This window comes from Cygnus olor, chromosome Z (genome assembly GCF_009769625.2).
Source record: "Cygnus olor isolate bCygOlo1 chromosome Z, bCygOlo1.pri.v2, whole genome shotgun sequence".
Taxonomy (NCBI): domain Eukaryota; kingdom Metazoa; phylum Chordata; class Aves; order Anseriformes; family Anatidae; genus Cygnus; species Cygnus olor.
The window spans coordinates 48576677-48598323 of NC_049198.1; the positions used below are offsets into that span (position 1 = coordinate 48576677).

The 21647-nt window shown below is 39.7% G+C and overlaps 1 long non-coding RNA gene across 2 annotated transcripts; it reads right to left on the minus strand.

The window, feature by feature from the left end:
* Window positions 1–1002: 1002 nt before the first annotated feature.
* Window positions 1003–21410, minus strand: LOC121062244. Of its 2 annotated transcripts, none has more exons than XR_005815490.1 (4): window positions 21224–21410; window positions 20798–21024; window positions 1198–1343; window positions 1003–1080 (listed from the first exon to the last, which is right to left on the minus strand). It is a non-coding gene; the product is annotated as an uncharacterized LOC121062244 (long non-coding RNA). The 2 variants fall into 2 exon arrangements; XR_005815489.1 differs by having other exon boundaries at window positions 21140–21410.
* Window positions 21411–21647: the final 237 nt, after the last annotated feature.

Below are 21647 nucleotides of genomic sequence, written 5' to 3' on the forward strand. Positions count from 1 at the left end.
TGTCTTCTCTAGAAGTTCTTATTTTCAAGTATTCCAAAAGTAGGAAAAGAAGTCAAAAGGATTGGGACTAGATGCTAGTGGCCAGCACCATGAGTAAATGTGGTCTTCACAGTTCCTCTCACCTGAGTTGCCATACTGTGAGGCAAGAATGGTTCACCTGCCAGTGAATCTGTTCCTGAACCTTTGCAGTCCAGAACATTAAAAATGTTATTACATCTCAGATGTTTTAAGTGACTATGAAGGAAAAAAAAATATCCAAAACCAAATTAACCAGAAGAATGGAAGAGAGTTTTTTTCCTTGGAACTCAGACTGCTCATGAATATGAAATTCCTTTTTGGTGATATTTGGTAGCATCCCAACGTACACTGCTTTTAGAAAACTTAGGCAACCCAGTTGGCCTTTTTTTTTTTTTTTTAAATTTAAAAATTCACACTGCTTACACCATTCTTTCTTCAAGCATCTGCCTTCCAACTCACTTCAGTTGCTACTAATGACAATAGCGAAGTGAAATTGAGTGCAGAAATCTGCTTTCAAAGGAAGAAAAACAATTAGTAATTACCTTGGATTAGAAAATTCTCCTTGACACATGTTCTGAAGCAGGTATATTTTTATTTATCATGAGCATTGATAATGAGAGTCATCATGGACTAATTGTGGGCTGATTGTAGACTACTCTTTCTTTCTTCCTTAGAGAGAACCAGCTATAGAAAACAGTCCAGGATTTCAGTACAATAGTCACAAGTCCCTAGCCCATCTATAAACATAGCACAATATGCTTCTGTAGTCAAACATGTCTCCAACTGAAATTCCCACCTTCAGCAGCTTTATTGGCTTATATAGGTATCAATGGGTTATGTAGAAATCTGTGTTCAAGCTGCAATTTATAAACTCGGAAGTGTGATCACACTGATTCACTGAGGTAAGAACTCTGGGCCAGAGTGGAATGGGAGTTCTGAAGATTTCTCTCTCTCTTTTTTTTTTTTTTTTCTTTTTTTTTTTCCGCAAGAAGCAGAACTGTATAGTCATTTAAATGAGCCAGCCATGGGACATCTCCAAGTTCTTTTTCCATCTGTAAATACCTGAAATGAGAGAGGGAGGGAAGACATCAGCTTGAGTTCTTTCTGGCTGCCAGAATGCAGACAGCATTTCAATACACTCTTAAGCGGAGAAAGGTTTTAGAAACTGTTGAGCATTACCCACAACAGCTGCAAGACTGATCCAGAGCCTCAATGTTTTTGCTTCTCATCTCCTGTGATCCAGAGGGGGAGTCCAGGGCCGCATCTAGCACACCAAACACTTCCACTTTAAATCTACTAATATAAAGCATATTTTCCAGAAGAACCTAGAAAATAAATGACAAATGCTAGGATTTCTGTTGTGAGCAGAACCCACTCTATGATAGACTTTTCCAGCACTGTTCCCTGTGTTCTCACTGAGGAGTTCAGAGGCTCCAGCCGACAACACAAGGGCTGTAGTTGATACTTTGGTGACATCAAAGAGGCAAAAGTGACTCCAAACTCTGGTTCAAAGTACGTCTAGTAGCCAACAGCCAAGTTTGAGATGAAACCTGTAAAACTATCTGTAAGTTTGTCATTACATGCAAAAGACTGACTACAAAAGACATGTTCCCCCAGACAGCAAAACTAAATGGGCCGTGTTTTTTTGTTTTTGCAGATTCTTCTTTTTACGTACACCACAGCAGTTCCAACTCATAACTCTCCTTTTGCCCATGTCCTCTATTTCTTCCTTCTCTTCCTAGTTTCCTTCTGCAGATGCAAAAACACTAGGTGCACTAACTAGTGCCTTGTATCCCTTGTACCTTTTGTTTCTGTGGAAATTTATCTACAAGATTGTTGCTCCCATTTTGAATTTCACTGAAAAATTAAAACTGGATAAAAAAAGTAAGGAGATGGGCATCGTAAGTGCACAAGCTTAGTTTCTTAGCTAACCATAAAAACTAAAGTTTCTACAATAGCGAGATGTATTCAGCCAACTCAATCACTCTCTAAATAGTAGGGAGTAATTCTGGTTGTGAAACCTTGATTAAGCAATATGTCAGTTCAACAGGCAGCTTTTTTTTCCTGTGTCTTTGTCTAAAGAGAGATTTCTGGCGAGTATGTGTGCTGGGCATGGATTTTTTCCACATCCTCATAACAAATTCTAGGAATACAACACTGTCTTGTTTCCCACCCTTTCCCACCCCCTTTTGGTTGACTTTTCAGGGGTTTTGTTTGCATTTTAAGGAATTCATATTTCATTGATTTACACATTGTTAAACTCTATTACATTGTTCTTCCTAATTAGTGTTTTCTTCCTACAGCTTCAAGGCAACCAAACTGAAGTTCATTTTTTAAAGCAGAGGTTTATATAGCAGAAGATTCACATGACTTGGACAATTGATACCATATTTATCTGAACAGTTGCTGTTTCAGTCAGCAATTCCTGAAACACCGGGATCACAGGATTCCTTCAATGTAGGTTTCTTCTTAATACAGTTGAAGCAAATCTAAAATCTTAGATAAAATGGATCAGCATTTTTATCCAAGTTATAGGGAAAGAAGGACAGCTATTTAACTGTCTGTTTTGATGGCCAGTCTGCTAAGTGACTAAAAAGAAACTATAGGAATAAAATTACTGAAGTGTGCTGGTACAAAAGAAGAAACTTGTTATTTCACTAAAGACAAAAGCAACACTTATCTCCTTCCTCTTTTCCTAGCTATGTCATTCTGTTACATGTTTTTTAGACATCAAATTTTCAGCAGCTAAAACACAACTGCTTACAGCAGTAAAACTGAGGCTGAGCCTACAATGGAAAATTCAGTTTTCCTTTGCAATCGGTTGGCATCTGTGGTAGGATTTCACAGCATTAATATTAGTGCCTTTTCAAAGTGCCTTAAAAAAAGTTCTGACAGTGTAATTTTACCAGGAAAGTGGGTGAGGTTTTAAAATATGAACAGAGAATCAATGTAAGTAAAAATAACAAAGGGGCCAATGGTCTGGTAGAAGCTACAAAACTTTAGTACAGCAGTCTTCACTGTTAAATAACACTAATATAATAATTTTTCAGGCATAGTTCTAGAAATTCATTACTTTTCCATTTCATTAAGTGTATCTATATGAACCATAAACACACATTTGTGAAGCACCACTATATTATAGACCTACAGATGGGCATTCAGTAAACCACCCTCTGTGAAGGTGAAAAAAAAAAATCACCTTAACTTTTTGCTAATTTTAATATGTAATGGACCTAGGAGAAACAGTTTCTACAGGCAAGCTGATTTAAAAAGCAGAAAATTGAACTATTTAGAAAAGTGTTTTGTCCAGTTAGACTAGCTCATACATACAGTAAATCTCGAATTTAAAAATGGGACTTATTGTTTGGAAACAGAGCAGGGATTTTAAAGTGTTTGTCCATTTATACCTCATCCTTGGATATAATTATTCAAAATACTTAGATAAACATCCTAATATGATTTATGATTCTTACTGGCAAGTTGCTTTGGTTCTTCATTTTAGTTTCATGCTTTAGAAATAGAGAAAGACCAGTATTTACTTAACACACATGTATTCTCACTCACATACACCGGTTTGGGCCATCTGTATGGCAAAATAAGTAAACTGAGAGCTCTGAGATGGAGAATTAGTCACACTAAAATTGAAATTAATTTCGTTTGTTAGACACGTGCTGCTTTCAAGCTTAAAAAAAAAATCTATTGTTAAGTATATGTAGTTATATATACGTGACAAGAATTCTGCCTGTTTCTTATGACTGTGGACATGAAGGATCATTTTCTCCTTCAGCTTTACCTAGTTAACATTGACTTAGCTTATTGATTAAGAAATGCGGGAAAATGATGATCTCATAAGTTTTACATACAGAATATGTACAGATAGAATGATAACCAGCATAAGGCCCATACAGAACAAACATTCTTTTGACCAATATGCAGGATTTACCAAATAAGTTCAAAGCTAAAAATGTTTAAACAACTACTACTATTAGTTCATTAAACAAAATAAATATGTGGAGGAAATTTATCAATCCTGTTGTATCATTTGCCATCTTTATCAATATTCCTTGTGTAAAGCTCTCTTTAGGTGGCTTTCAACATTGTTCACTAGAACATATATGTGATTTTTTTATTTATTTATTTTTGACTGTCTTTATGTAAAAGCATGCCCTGTTAAATTCTTTCTCCTTCAGCTTTTAAACTGAGGAAGATAGGAAAAGGAAATGATTGTTTTGGTAGAAAACTACTCAATGTTTAAAGAGTAGGAAATTCCCAGAAATGTTTTAAGCACACATAAATTTTCATAGTAACCATAAAAAAAGCCAAGAAGAAGCTGAAGAAAGTTACCTGAAGGCAAGTAACAAGCGAGTGTTTGGAGGAAGGGAGTCAGAACGGAAGAATCATAGAATCACAGAATCATTAAGGTCGGAAAAGACCTCCAAGATCATTGGGTCCCACCATCACCCTACTGCCAATGTCACCCACAAAACCATGTCCCTAAGCACCACATCCAACCTTTCCTAAAACACCCCCAGGGACAGTGACTCCATCACCTCCCTGGGCAACCTGTTCCAGTGCCTGACTACTCTTTCTGAGAAGAAATGTCTCCAAATTTCAAGCCTAAACCTCCCCTGGCACAACTTGAGGCCATTCCCTCTAGTCCCATCACTAGTTACCTGTGAGAAGAGGCCGAACCCCAGCTCCCCATACCTTCCTTTCAGGTAGCTGTAGAGAGCAATGAGGTCTCCCCCGAGCCTCCTCTTCCCCAGACTAAACAATCCCAGTTCCCTCAGCCGCTCCTCACAGGACTTGTGTTCCAGGCCCTTCACCAGCTTTGTAGCCCTTTTCTGGACTCGCTCGAGCACCTCGATGTCCTTCTTATAGTGAGGGGCCCAAAGCTGAACACAGTACTTGAGGTGCAGACTCACCAGAGCAGAGTACAGGAGGACAATTGGAATACATTGGCTAACAGAAAATACTATGTTTAAACTGGTGCAGAGAGGAGTACAGAAATCAATGTTGAACGGGATCAGGTAAAAACCTTAGCAGACCCTTCTGAGAAACAGTCATAGCAGAAGCACTGTAAATGATCTATAGCAAGAGTGCTTGCTAGTAAGCATGGACAGAATAGCCCTGTGCTGAACAATGCTTGAAAGCTGAAGACAAGGTAGGGAAAAGAATTAGTCAAAAACAACAACAAAAGCTAGAAACCTAGTCACTTATGAGGAAAGTGAAGACGATAAAGAAAACAAGGAGACTGTAAACAGGCAAAAAACAAAGATCATGGGGCACTACCCATGCACATCACATTTCTACTCCTAAAAAAACTGAGAATTGCACAGCTGTCTACTGTAAGGATATTTTTTGGAGAATAATCTGGTTAACATATGTTCACAGCAATGGGGAATCAGTCACTCTTTTTCCCCAAGTAAGTTCTTTCCTGTGAGGATTACTGTTCTGCCCACTGCATTATAGTTATGTGCTCCAACGAAGATCAGTTTAAATCATCACCTACAAAAACTGTTTAGCTTTTTGGTAATTTGAGACTAGCTGTTGCAAAAAAAAAATGGAACATCCTTGTATGACAGAAAATACTCCTCACATAGAGGAGGTGGATTCATTGCAGACAAGGCAGAAGAACAATAGACTCACTATTAAAGAAAGGCATAAATAATTGAGAATGTCTGCAAAGGGACTAAGTTCTCAGAGACACTGGCTTTTAGCCACTTGTAAATTAAGTGCAAAGAGCATGGAAGTAAGAGCAAACAAACCTGAAATTATCAGGAAAAGGAACAGCCAAATACTAGTTCCATTCAGGCAGTCATATCAGCCCTAGCTCTAGGTGAATCATAGCATAGACATTTTCTATGAGTTTGTAACAGCAGACTACAATCTTGTTTCACTGCATGACCTCTGTGTGTGTGTATCTATGTGCATACGTGCACACGGGCCTGTGCACACATGTATATTTAAAATCAGGCATACTTCAGCACCCGGTACATGAGTATAGGGCACTATTCATAGTCTCCATTTGGGGGGAAACCCAGAAAGTCCAGTCTGGAGGAACACGTTCCACAATATCTATGTATTCAAGCCCCTAAGTATCTTCATACATTGTGTTCACAGCTCCCTAGCCTCATGCAAGGCCTCCTATACTTCAAGGCCTCACAGCCCTTTTCTTCCAAGAGCTGAATCTTGGAAGTCTCCAACACAAGGCTCCATCTGCTGGGACCCTCACTGCCCTTAAGCCGCAGGAAACTTGAGACTCTCATTTCTCCTGGAGTCTAGACCCCTTTTGCTGATGCTGTGAAGAAAAAAAATAAAAATCCAGACAAATTTAGAACAGTTCTGCCTTTCTCAGGCAAGCCCATGTCTGTAAGCACCTTTCCCTCTTTTTTTTTTTTTTTTTTTTTTTTGCCTCCCACATGGGTTGTAGGAGGAGAGAAGAAAAAAAGCGAAAGAGAAAAAAGAAGAGCAACCAGTACCATCCCTGGAAGTGACACATTGATCCTGTCTGTGGGCCCCTCAGCCCCATTTCTGCTTTCTGAAAGAGTAAGATACTCATCCTGCTTTATCAGTGTAAACCCGGGGGGCAGAGAGCTCACAGCCTGTCCCCTGTGTAGGACATGCAGGTCCTGACAATTTACCTGGTCCACAAGCAATAGTCCTTCTTACTCCACAGAGTTACAGCTCACCATCAGCCTTGTTGCAAAGCTCATAGCGCTGAACAGACTTACAGAAAAGAGGGATATTTTGTTCCCACCACAGTAGCTCAGAACACTAGAGATTTCAGGTTATGTTCAGATATCAGTCTGTGCCACCCATTCTTCCCTCTATCCTACCAGGACTAAAACTGCCCTGCTAAGAATCAGAAACATATTCACTCGCTGCAGCTGAAAACCAACTCAGCCACGAGTCACAGACATAGTCAACCAGGGTCTCTTGCTCCAGTAGAGGTGATCCCCGTTACTCTCGTGCCCCACCTCATTCCTATGCCTTTGTCTCAGGTTTCCTTACAAATATTTGCCCTTGCACAGTGAACAAGAGTTCTGGGGAACTTCACTCAGGGTCAACCAATCAGTCAGTCTCTCTCACCCATACACCTCCTCTCTTCTTCCCCTCCCTCCCAGCTAACATAACAGTATATCTCACCCCAAAGCTCAGCAGGGTTTCTGGCTAGAAATCCATCACACCAGTGGAGCTTGTCCTTTAACACTTTTCTGAGTAGCTGCTGCCAAGGTGTGTTATTTAAGATAAAAGATTAAACAGGGATGAAAATGCCCTTACTAATGTGATTGCAGATTTTCTGGGTGGCATTTATGGAGAACTCCAAGTTGGACCTTTTCCTTTAGAAGTGTGCTTAATAAAGAGGTAAATAACACATATCAGAATACAGACAGGCACTTTTGTGCATCTCCCCCCGATGGCATCTTCTGCCATCAGTTACTGCAAAATGCAGGGACATGCCAGAAGGTACTCCCAGAGACACAACCCTCACAACAACCATTTTAGATGTCTTTATATAGTTTGAGAAACATTCAGCAGCTACACTGATTTGCATTTTAAAAGTCAGTATATTCTATAAAGAGTGCTTGGTTTGCTTAAACTCTTCTGTTAAAACACAATGAAACAAAAAAAAAAAAAAAAAAGGAGACAATGGCTCCTCCTTTGAAAGGATACCTTGAACGAAATAGGAAACAACCTTTGTCCCATCTAAAATGTCCAGTTTTACATAAAATAGTACATCATCTCTGTCACTTCAGCCCCATGCAGTTTTTGGAAAATAAATCAAAAATTGCTGAGCTTCCATTTTACAAGAGTGGGTGGAGCTTACAGTGGTGGTCAGGCCTTGGCAGATCTCTGTTACTGAAAACTAGATGGTGTGCAATGATGGGAGTGATATCTTAGTGTAACCACATGATTTCTTGTGGTTTCTACGTTAATCCCATTTCTTTCATTGGCTTTTTTTTTTTTCCCCTCAATGTCTCTGTTTGTGTGTCTGTTAGTTTTGGACTTGTTGCACACTTCTGTAAGTGTATGCGAGATTGATTGCTTCCCTTTTCTCTCAGTCTGGCTGTGTTTCCCTGTCTTTTTTTTTGCATTTTTTTCTGACCATAATGACGTGGTCTTTCTGGAGTCTGTCTACCACTTTCCACGAAGTTATAGTCATTACTTGTTAGAGGCAGCCCACTCACCCCAGTCTGTCATCCTGTTCACATTCATGCTCCTAGTACAATTGCAAAAAATGCTAGCATGCTAGCTCTGTGGAGCATGAATGAGAAAATAAACTATTTTTCCTTTGCTCATGTTCATCTTAACTTGCACTGAAAGATTTACTTGCCCTTGGAAGGGGCCGTGCTGCAGCATTAACCCTTTTACTAAAAGCAGCCCTAAGTAAAGTACCATTCCTCTGCAGGGAGATCCAGCATACTCCAGCCAGTCACGGAGTGACCTGTGGCAAAGTTGTGTTGCTCCTTAACTTAGGCACCCAGAAAATGTGTGGTTACAGATTTTGTGAGGTTAATCAACCTGCTGTCAACATGCGGGAATCCGTTTCACACAACATCACGTACCTGTATCACTCCCTAACTTGTCAGCATCTCATTGTTTAATATAAATGCTTATTTCTGAACTGTTTCAAAACTGATTATTGTCATTGTTTCGAAGGTAATACTTTAATTCACTCATTAAGTTCAGACACCTTTACCATCAGTGCATGAATAGTACTGCCAGGAAGGGTGGCCAAGACGATCTGCAAGAGCCAAAGACTTTTCCCTATGTGCCTTCCACACCTAGCCTACTGCCAAGAGTGATTTAGGTCATAGTTACAATAGCAAGTAATTGCACCAGTTTACACTGGTATGCTTAATAATTTTCTTTGTCTAATTCATGACTGCAACCTCTAACTGAATGACAAATTAAGCCAAACATGTTTTTATTTAAATCTCTGTACTGCTGATGTAACCATTTTGGGTTCGAATACGGAATCTTCTGCTCAGGAAAGATTGAACTTTAGTTACTCTCATAAATGTCAATGGCTGGCAAACAAATTTTGCCTAAATGTGAGCATTAAATGTCTCTGTGCTGTGTACAGCTCAGCTGTACCGCCGTAACTTTTACATTTTTTAAGGAGAGGCTGGAAAACAAGGAGAAGACAGAAAAAGCTCCCAGTAATAGCACACAGGGAGTGTGTCCAGCATGGACCAAGTACCCAGCTGTGGCAGCAGATGCCTGAGGGGACTTAGGCCAAGGTTCCCCTACAAGGATTTTGTTTTATCTTATCCTCAGTTAAGCTTAAAAAGACAATAAAAAGCCCAGCGTGAACTGAGATTACAGGAACTAGATGTTCAGAGAACCATGTTTGCCTTGCAGGCTCACGAGCTCGTTGTGATCTCTCTGCGGTCCATGCACAGAGCACCTCCTCCGTGGCACAGTGCCACGCTCCTTCCTTCGGAGGTCAGCAGCAGGAGCTGCGCCTGCTGGGCCCTGCTGGCTGCTCCTCTCCTCCTCCGTACCTGTAATTATAACCTGTTTCTGCAGGTCTTTCCTCCCACTCTTCAGGCCATGTTTTCAAGCTCGTCCTTTCGCTAGCAATGTGTACACCGAGGAGCACCAACCTAAGAGCAACTGTGAGCCTCTTGGGCCGGATCCAGGTTGGACGTGTTTGATTCACCACTCCATTGAGCTTTCCCTTGGCAGGGGAGGATGAAGTGGGCTTATGGGCTCTAGCCACTTCCTTCATGGCCTCGAGAGGAAGGCGTGTGCTTGGCAGCATGGCGCAGGTGATGCACCAGCAGGCACGCTGCTCCAGCCGCCTCTGACAGACAAAGTTGTTCCCTGGGGCTACGGAGAGCTACAGACAAACTGAGGCAGCTCTCAGTGAAAGGATACAGGGAGCCTGCTGTGAAACCACAGGGTCGCTGACCAGCCCTGGTGCTTGTACAAGGGATGTAAGCAACTCCTCAGGAACCCGCTGCTGGACCGGAGCACACAGCTGCAGCAGCCCCAGGTCCTCCACAAGTATGTGCTTAGGTTTTCACACTGACAGATATACCAGCCCCAAATACAGTCCCACAATCAGAATACTCTGTAAGCGTCTCTCAGTTCTGAAATCCAGCACTGTGAAGACTGAAAATCGAGCAACTTACAAAAATTTATATTATTCAGTGCGTATATTTTCCAATTCTTACATAAAATTCCAGAGATATAATTTAATTATGACTTTTACATTTTAGCTTCAGTTTTACTTTACGTAATTATAATGGGTATATCCAACACACAGAGTATGTATTTTGCAGATGTGAAATTTTGTTATTATAATGTGGAGGGGAAATGGTTAAACTAATTGACAACATAATGTGAAGTAGTTACATTCATCAGATACACTGGAGGTTTGTTATTTTTACATCTTGTTTTCCAAGTTATCGCTAGTATCATATTCATAGCTTTTTAAAAAAAATATGAAAAAGCAGATTACTAAATATACAAAATAGTTCAGAGTAGTTGCCTGAATGCTGTTAAAAACAAGGTTAGCAAAAGGTAATACTCATAGGAAAATTACATTAAGGACATGAAGGACTAAAGTATGTCTGCAAATTACCTGCAATATCCCAATATAATCACATTTTTATTGGGGAAAAATGCACTTCAGCAACTACTACTTTTACTTTAGTTTTTAAGACCTCAAATGTAGAAAACAAATCGATGTACATACAAGTACTCACAACATATGGTGGGTATTCCCTTGCTAAGGTTGTGCAGGTATCCACTTTTGGAATATTATTAAAGGTTATTGATATAGTACGAAAAAGGTCCAATTTTTTCCATTATCCATCTGTGGATCCTCCTCTCTGCAAATTTTCTGTGACCAAGTTAACTTTAGCTTTATGACAAGCCTTCTAGACAGCCTACAAACTGTGTTATCAGACTCATCTAATGCAGTGCCCAGTTTATGGCAAAGGGTCAGCTACTTTCCTGCAGCCATGTAGTCCATCAGCACAAACCCCACAGCAAGCTGAATACAAAGCCTTTATGTTCAAGTTATGACCGTAGCATATGAGACACACCTGCAGTGGTCCTCAGTATGGCTGATTCTACAGTGATGCCTTTGACTGTCCCATACACTTTCCAGACATAATTACTACATTAGAATTGTTTAACTTGAAGTGGATTGTTTACTGCACATCAGCACAGCTAACCAGATAGTGTAAACAATGGCTACATTTCAGAATATTCTGAGTAATGTTAAGGAAAGCAAGCTGTTATGTAGTCTGAACTGAATTGTTTATGATACACTAGACATGGTCAAGAACAATTTCCACAAATAAGAAGCTTTCTTTTCTGGATGACTTTTACCGGCAAACTGATAGATATAAATGAATAGCCTGAAATAGATACCATTGCATACTGAGTAATCCCATTAACTTAAAGTAGAAATACCTGCACTTTTAAATTATTTTTTTATCTTCACATTTGATCAAATTCAGCAGTGCAATGAAATGTCAAAGGCAACACAATGCTCCTGGTTTCTTGTGTCAGCTAAGAGCAAAACGGTTCTCTTTTTCCAAGTTAGGTTGTTGCAGCCAACATAGTTCTCTGTGATCTGTCAGATCATATTGCTCCCTGCCCCTTCAGACCTCTGTTAATACCTGCTGTGTGTAGGGATCGAGAGTGGGTACCTCTTTCTGCTTTTCTCACTCACACATACACAAGTCAGAAGAGGTTTTCATTAGTATCTCAGAATATTCTTCTTTCTGATCCATGTTGCTTCTGGTATGTTCTGCTTTGAGTTGGGAGTTTGTACTACATTGATACTAACCCCTTACAGAGCTATGTATGAGTTCCTGTGATTGACTTTGTTTATTTATACAGAGCTGGTAAAAACAAGCAATCAAGTTATTGGTTCCTTACAGTTATCAAGGTGCAAAAGAGATTTAATTGATCTTGTATTACAAGTTGAAGAAGTTTTTTTGGTGGTGGTTTTTGTTTGTTTGTTTGCCTGTTTTCCTTAACAATTATGCTTAACTGTTTCAAACTTATCCAAACCTGAGTTTAAATTGTTTAAATTTTCCAATTTTCCTAGGTCAGTGTTTTGCATTGCCCTACCTCCTATCATCAGGCACAGAAGAGTGGTTATATATTCCAGGTTTTATATTTTTTCATACGCAATTCAAAGGAAAAAATGTGTGAACAAATAAAACAGGATATCAAAGCTCCTACCACTACAATAACCCTGACAAAAACACACTTTCAGGCCTACCATACAAAAGCTCTTCAGCACTGTAAACATTTTGTCACTACAAAGAGCAACACTTGACCACTTTTTGAAGACAGGCAATCCTATCTGAAAGAAATGTAATACTTTTTTAGACTCCCACTTAAGCTTTGTATGTGCTAGGATTGTCAGGTCTGTAATTCCCAGCATGTCCAACTCTGCTCTTGAATCAACAGTAAACAGTGTTCAGGTGGCAGAAGGTAGGTTTTGTTCGCTCACAGCCTTATGTTATGTCCTTCATTTGCTCCCACATCTACATGTGCTCTTCTAGCTGTGTTCAACCCCTGAAAATATAATTTGCACGCAGTGTGTTACAGCCTGAAGCTGAGCACACTGTCTTATCCACACAGAACTGATCTTATGTGAACTTTCTTTCCTCATAATATAACTCTGTCAAATGGGGATCAGATGTAGTCCTGGCAATATGCAAAGACAAAATACAGATCTTACACACTTGTCTTGATTTTGGAAACTGAAATCAATAGAAGTTGTCCAGTGGTCTAGAACAATAATCACAATTAATAATATAACCCAAATAAAATTACTTCATTTTATTTGCTTAGATTATTGAACTTCCTGAGTCATGATTCTACAGAGATGAAATTTTCTTTTCAGCAGAGGGCTTGTAGATTTAGAAATCCCTTTCCTAGGGAAATAATGGGCAGGATTTTCATAACTAATAAGGAGAAAAGGGACCTAACTGAGCCATTTCCCAGGAACCACGCTGTGGTACTCCAGAAGGATTTTAGAATATGCACTTCTTTCACTTCCAATTTTTGAAAGTAAAATGGCAGGAAATGACACAATCGTTTAGGTTTCAAGAAAATGTTTATATTTCCTCCTGTTACATCTGAAAAATTAATACTGCTTGTTGACCTAGCCTCACTCAGCACAGGCAGGTCTTTCTTTCTAATAAATTTGCTATCGAAATATAGATAGTAGCTGTACATCTTCTTGTGCAATGAAAAGACAATTTCCCTGGGTGCACGTTATCTAAACTGTGTTAGCTGAGTGGAACTGTGGAAAACCAAAGTCCCGTACACTGAAAATTAAAAGCTGTCCACACAATCTCTGGCATATCCAGCAATTGATATACATGCTTGACAGGACAGGGAAAATAGCTTTATGGTTACTTATAGGTAGATTGCATTTCAGCAGCAATAATGATTTGTCATTAATCCCTGCTCTCAAAATCTAGCTGCTAAAATGAAAATGTATGTTGGCAACACTCATAAAACCATTACATGGGAGGCTCTCCTATTCTGCTGTGGGAAAATCAGTTCAACCATCAGTCACTGCGTAATACCTTGGTTTTTAATAGCGCTATTGTCATTTATGACAAAGTGATCTAAGCACATTAGGAAGACTCTAGGAAGAGGTAATGAGCTTTACTAGAGTAACTGATATACTTAGGTACTCAACTTACTGAAAAGGATTTACCAAATAGCTTTATGAAGAGGAATTAAACTACCGACCAGTCCTCCTCCCTTTTCCAGCTACCGATTGGCATGCTAAGACAGGATCAATCCATGCATGCCCAAACAGCCATTGAAATTGATTGCAGAAAGGGTGTTTTTCTGTTGGTCTTGGTGGATTTCTATGTTTTTTGTTTTCTTTCACTTTGGTTTGGGAGGAAGAGGAGGACTGAATGGATATGGTCTTCAAGGAAGATTTGAAAAAGACTGTAAATCAAAAGGAAATTGATTTCTTTGCATGCTGCCAGTACAGAATCATCAAATATGCCCCTGCTGTACTTCTTCACAAAGAGGTGAAGAAAATGAGACTGTTAGAGTGGTGTTTGGCATAATCCACAATTGTTTCTCTAAATTTGAAAACTTATAGTTGAAATTGTCAAAGAACAAATACACCCTCTATCTAGTTTTCCCCACATGAAACAAAATGCCCTGTAAAATAATCTCCATCACAGTAGACTTTTGGCAGCTGAGCTTCCAGCGTGACTATTTCACTGCAAGAAAATGCACCCAGAGTTACTGAACAGTGTTGCTGGGAAGAAAGCAGCATAAACCAGCTTTCTGCTCTTGCGGTGAAGGCAGCCAGCCACATCCCAGGCTGTAGTAGCAACGGTGTAGCCAGCAGAACCAGGACAGTGATATTTCTCTATTAGGCACTAGGGTCAGCATCATGTATGGTGAACTGTGTCCAGTTTGTGTCTCACTAGCATAAGACCAACATGGCTATACAGGAACAAGTCCAGCTGTCTCCAGGATGGTCAGGAGACTGGAGCCCTTCACAAGTGAGGACAAGCTGAAGAAGGTGAGACTGTTTGACCTGGAGGAGAGAAAATTCACAGGAGACCTTACTGGTGCCTACAGCTGGATCCCATTGGAGGACAAAGAGAAGATGGAGACAGACTTTTCTCAGAGGTGCAAGGACAGGCAGCAGTAGGCAAAAGTTTCAACACAGGAGATTCGAAAAAAAAAATTTTTTTCCACTGGAGAACATTTGAATACTTGAACAGCTGCCCAAGAAGCTGTGGGATCTCCAACCTTGCAGATATTCAAAACACAACTGGACACAGCCCTGAGCAACGTCATCTAACCATATCTCCCTACATGCCCTCTAATTTTTGTGATTCTGTGTATTAACCAACATATTCTGCTAATGTTTCTGAGCACATATAAAATAAACAAATTAATAAATCCTCTCTTGATCTTTCCTGATGATACATCATTTGTATGTTAGCGTAATTTCATACTTCACAAACACTATTTTGTCCTATAATAGGAACTAATGGGTCTTATCCAGGGTTTTATTTTTATTTTTACACGTGACAGCCATCTAAATATAAAATTGTAATAGTGAGCAGGCACAAATACTTTATATTCTGAGATTTACAGAGACTATGGCTCATGCTACAGTCCAGAGGGATGGGGGTGCCTGTAAGGTTTATTCCATTTCACTGTAAACCCTGTATCTTGGTTATCAGCACTAAGCAGCTACAAAGGGCTTAGCAAGAGCTGCTGATCCTATTCAGGATCTGTTCAATGCTGAGCCACAATGTTTTTCTGTGCTGTGGCCATGCTACTAGTAATACTGAACTTGTTACTCAAGAGCTGAAGTGTATTTTCCTACACAAACTACAAGGATAGTAGACATACTGTATATGTCTATATTACACAGACGTAGATTCAGATGCCATAATGAAGGTGTACCGTAGCAATTTCCAGTGGACGTACTGAAATAGCCACTTTGTGCTTGCTTGCATTAGGATTTTATGCTGTTACATGTCCAGTTAGAGAAACATGCCTGTATACACATGTCACAGCAGTGACTGCTTCAGGTAATAGCATCATGAGTTTAGTTGTATGCAACTAACCACATCTTTCTTTATGTAAATGCACTGGTTTCTTTTTGAGAAAAAAAAAAAAAAAAGAAAAAAAAAGAAAAAAAAAGAAAAAAAAAGAATCTTTTGATAAATATGAGGCTGAATAGATTAAGAAACATTTCAAAGCATGTAAACTAATACCCCCTAGCATACAGGTATGCATACTTGTAATGCTGTATAAGATTAATAAAATGCATTAACTAGCAATTGTGAATAATTATTTTCCAAATACTGTAAGCTTTCTAATCTTGATATACCATTCTATAAGTTATTTCTACATTATCCATGTGTTTTAGGCAAGATCTTTCTCAGTCTATGGCTTAAACTTTAAGACAAATTTATTGAATTGTGATTTTATTATTTCTGTTTACTGCTATGCAACTAAGAACACATCAGCCAACCAGTGCTTACTATCAATCAAATTCCACAAAACCATCCCATTATCACCTCTGAACTCCAATTTTAATTGTTGTATAAATAAGCATTCCTCTAATTTAATAACTGCCATTTTCTCGGTGGCTAGAGAGAAACTCAGGAAAAGTTGAAAACAGTACACCATGTGGCAAGTTTACACTGTTATAACTGCTGGTGTAATTGTGTCACCAACATCTTATGATGCTTCAAGGGAAGAAGCTGCATTTTTGTACACAACCAAGTCTTCTGGTTGTCTTTTGAAGTTAACAATAATGGAAGTTGTTTGTCCACATCTATAGTAGGAGCTACAATGACTACATATAATACTTTTGGTAGGGTAACCCATAAGCTTAGGACATAGGGATAAAGAGACACACAAAAAAAAAAATCACAGTTCTCAACTGTTTTAAATATCTGATTGTTAAAATTCTTTCACTGTATATTTTGCTACCTTGGCCACTGCAACATGTCTTTTTGCTTCATGACACCTGGAAATGACCCTTTCTTGGGGAAGTAAAGCTTTGGAACAAGCAGACAGGAACATCTGAGCTTGGAGTCACAAACAGAAGAAAGAACTGCAGTAAAGAAACTAAGGCAGAAATATCTGAAATGATGAAGAAGGAAGAGAAAAAAGTGATCTTATGCCAACCATTTTTAGGAAAGGAAAACAGAAATGTTATAATACAGTCTCCTGACACTGAGAAATCCAAATGGTAAAGAGAGGAAACATCTCATTTTATATAACTGGCAACTACACAGTAATGTTTTATGGCCAGTCTATATAGGTTATGAGGCAACGTTCAAGACTCTGACAAAAACTGTCTAAAGTTTAAACAAATATAAAAAGCAAAATAAAATAGTTAAAATAAAAGACCCAAATCTCAACCAGTGGTAATGCCTAGCCAAAAACAGAGTGACAGAATAGAAATGGTGCTATTAATGGTAATTCTAATTCCTCCTTTATGAGACTCACCCCTTGACTGTCAGGCAAATACCAGGAAGAAAGCTACATTCTGCCATGTCATAAAGCCTCTAAAAAAGCATGTTATCACCCATAATAATATTACGGTTCTTATAGAACCTATTAAAGGATAACAACCAATGATGTTGCTTCTCAAAAACTGTTTTATTAAAAAAATGACTGCACATGTATTAAACATCAGTGTGGCACTACCAATTCATTGTTGATATGTTCAGAAGTTTGGAGGCTGATTCTCAGTTATACTGAAGTAATGCTGCTAAAGCTGATCACAAGAAACCAAGGCCACATGGAATCAACTCATAAGAATGGGAACCTCCAAATACATAAACATTGTAAATTCACTTCTTTTTCTGTGACAAGGATACTGTGACTAATGTCACAAGATTAAAGTACCATAGGTCTGCTTTGATTTACACTGGAGTCTGAAGTGATCACCAGAATCAGATGCAGGATTACAAAGATTAGGAACTCACATAAGTCTTTCTGCTGTCTCAAACTGGGAACAATTAAACATACTCTAAGATGCAATGTTCCCACTCCAGCCTTTGTCATTTTTTGTCCACGTGGAATAGACAGTAAAAAATCTTTTTTTTTCCCCATGGCCTCATTGTGTGCAAAGTAGTTCTTTGCTTGGATGTTAACATTTAATTCTCAATATCACTTCTCCAAATTTAAACCTATAATACCGATTTAAAGAGACAAGGCAAGATTTTTAAAACAATCTACCAAAAATGGAGAATCTCAATGAAAATCAAATCCATAACATGAAAGTATAGGCTAATTCAGGGACTGGTTATCAAGGTGCCAGGACAATGCTGCACCAAATCCCACAACTCCCCTGGAGTTTTTGCACTAGCCTAAGTAACATGCTGGGAGAAGTTACAGCACCAGTACCTTTCCCACTATATAAAACAGATGCATTTTCTACTGCCTTGCTGTCTAAGGCACAGTGACTTCAGCATGGGCCAGAAACCTATGCTTCACAGATCCTGTCTTAGCACTGATGATAAGTGTTCCTTGTATCTGCCTTGAAAAGCCCTTAACCTTTCACTCCCTTCTGTTCCTGCTAGACCATGGAGATAACAATGCAGACCTCTGAAGGCATGATGGGGGTTGATTAGTCTGTGTGCCAAAAGGGGAAAAAGAGAAATTGCAATGAAGTGTCAGCTGCTTGCATCGTAACGCTGACACAAGAGCAAGAGCCATGGCAGCCACAGTTATCGATGCTGCAAAAATGACATCAAATCTATATTTTAAAAATAATAAAATAAAATCCAACACTTTGCTGCAGAAGGTAGTTCTGAAATTCTGTAGAAATCCAGAAGCACTGAAAATAGGATGTAAAATGTAGGAAAGAAATAGCTTTGTTTTCATGAAAGCTGTAACATTAAATAACATTAACATGTTATTTACAGACTAAGCATATTTCAATAAGCCAGGGTGAAAAAAAATGAGATTTTGTATCAAAGAAATTTTTGTTCATGGCCACACACCCAGTCATGTTGTAGATCAAAGGTTTTGGGATTCTTTCCTGCAGTCCTTGGGATCTATGGGCTGCTTCTTGGTGGTCACTGACAAGGGCTGACAATTTGTTGATCTTTGCACCAAATTAACTGAGTGTAAATTCCTAGCAAATGGTCTACAGATCATAACAAAGCTTACATCTCCCAAGCTAGACCTCTTGAAAATGTCCAATGAGATCACAGCTGACATGTGTAGTTCTAGTATTTCTGTATAGATCTCCAACCTGCAAAATCCCTGTGTAACAATCCCATCAGGCCCACAGGTCCAGACCCATTTAGTACCCACAAGCATTTCTTCTGGAAACATGGGTGGTAAAAGCTGACTAAGCTATGATTCTCAGAATGATTTATTTATTTATTTATTTATTGAAATCAAGCTTTATGTATCTCTTCAGAATACAAAGCAAGCAGAGCAAAGAGAAAATAAGACAAGTTGTTTTTACACATTTTTTCTTATTAACACCAAATTCTTTTCTATAAAGTCCATCTCTGGTGAGGGAGAAGTCTGCCTTGCTGCCAACTACATCAGTTGTTTGATGGTTCTTTTTCTCTTTCTGCTAGCACAGGTGTACTTCTGGATCCCAACCCAGAATCATAAAGCTGTAGAATGATTTGGTCTGAAAGGGACCTTAAAGATCATCTATTTCCAACTCCCCTTCCAAGCCAGAGACACCTTCCACTGAATCAGGATGCTCAAAGCCCCATCCAGTCTAGCCTTGAACACCTCCAGGGATGGGGTATCCACAGCTTCTCTGGGCAACCTGTGCCAGTGCCTCACCACCCTCACAGCAAAGAATTTTGTCTTAGTCTAAAAACCCTCTTTTAGTTTAAAACTGTTATTCCTTGTTCTATCACTACATTTCCTTGCAAAGAGCTTTCTTGTAGGCCCCCTTTAGGCACTGGAAGGCCGCTATAAAGTCTACCTGGCTCCTTCTCTTCTCCACCTGAAAAAGCCCAACTCTCTCAGCCTATCTTCGTGGGAGAGGTGCTCCAGCCCTCTGAACATCCTCGTGGCCCTCCTCTGGACTCACTCCAACAGGTCCATGTCCAGGCCCCAGAGCTGAACGCAGTGCTCCAGGTGTGGTCTCACAAGAGTGGAGGAGAGGGGGAGAATCACTCCTCTCAATCTGCTGGTCACACAACTTCACCTATCTTTGAAGGAGAGCTCAGATCCTGCTAGTTGCATGGCAATAGCAGACATTTCTGTGCAGGTCCAGCACATGAGAACATATACAGCAGTAACCACTGCATGGCTCTTGCAGAGCACACAGAGCTATGGATTTCTGTGGGTACTTTAAAGCTAGCTCACGTTGTAGCTAGCTCAACACCAGTTGCATCCAAACCTCTGACTGCAGTGGAGAAATAGCATCAGAGCAGTTCTCACACACATACACCCCACACATTGCTGAGAACAGGCTCCCATCTTAGCTCACTGTTTGTGCCAGCATTTTGCTTTAAGGGTCATAACTGAGATATAAAAGTCTTAAAATCTCATCTGGAGTACAACAGCTTTACTCCCTCATGCCTACCAAGTGTCTTCTCTCTGTCCTTATTTGGCTTTCTTTCTCTGCAGTAGCCTTTGACTTAAACTCCTCACAGTTAGATTGTTTGCCAAACAAACCAACATAAATGTGCTATTTGCAAAAATTTACACATACTACTTCTTTGTCCACAGTGCATAAGTATATTTGCTTCACTAACATCAAGAAATACTCATTTCAAGAAGAGTTTTTAAAGATTGCATAAGATTTTCTACAGAAACCAATGTAATAAGCGAGAGTCTGTACCAGAGTGATGCAGAGCTGCAGATCGGCCTGAGCACAGCTGCATTAGCGCACAGATCCTCTCTTTCCAGTCTCATTAATATTTCAGGTCATTCCACAGTGAACACTAATTCTGAGGCACAGCAATGTGCCAGAGACTGCTTTGTGGACTGGAATAGTACTGTTTCCATTCAAAGTCTGGTCCAGTTTCTCCAGGGAAGGTAAAAGTGAGCCATCACAAAACCGAACTGCCAGCATGCCTTCAGAAAACTTCTGCTGGACTTTGAGAGTGCTAAGGAAAAATCCTATGCTGCAGTATGGGAATTGGTGTGAATTTCCTCTTTTTGCTGTAATGAATTTAGCAACATCCACAGACAGATTGACTTAAAGTGACTGCCCAGCAGTATTAAATTCCCCTTAACAGACTGACTTATCCCAGTGGTTTACAAAAATATCTCCTTGGAATGCCTCCAAACATACCAGAGATGCTGGCAAGCTCAGTCCCCAGAATAGTCCTCAGCTAGCGACTTCCAAGCTCCACACAAGAATCAAATTGCCTCACTTGAACACCGGTCTACGTTCTTTTTTTGGTTGAAGACATTACCTCTCTCTTTCAGTGTAATTATGAAGAAAAGTTGTCTTCTTTTAAAATAAAATCAAATCCATAGTGTCTTCAAACAAACAGACCCTGGTACAGGAGAGAAATCCTAGGCCAGAGAGAGAAACGCTGTTAATGCAGCTTCATAAATATTGACAACACGTTGCTTTAGGCAGTATTGATGCAACAACAGCAACATTTTTTGTATGCCACCCTGTCATTACCTTTGGTTAATAGTCTGGAAATTTGTGTTAGCTTTGATCGAGGTGCCCTTGTACAGCTTAAGAAGTAGCAAAAGCCAGTAGTACCTCATGACTTCTGGAAAATACCGTCCCTTCTGCCCACTCTGTCTCAAAGGTTACTGCCCTCATGACACAGAGAAGCAGAGCTGTGCTTGTATGCCAGCAGTGACAGGTTGTAGTCCTGCTCCTTTCTTTCTCATCATGGAGCTGAGTTTGGAGCTCTCACTGCCTTCCTGTGAACTGTGATAGCCACAGTGATGAGCCACCCCCTGTCCCACTGCCTCTGCCACAAATAGCTGCAACCTTTAACCGATGGATAGGACAAGCAGCAAAAGGAAATAAATAGCTCCACGTGCCACAGCGAGAGTCAGGGCCTCAGTGCGGGTGAGTCAGCACAGCCCCAGCTGTACCAGCTATGGCGCTGGCTTTGCTCCTCCATTTACAGGCTGCAAGCCAAAGCACAAAGGGAATACTTCCCAATGGCCTGTCA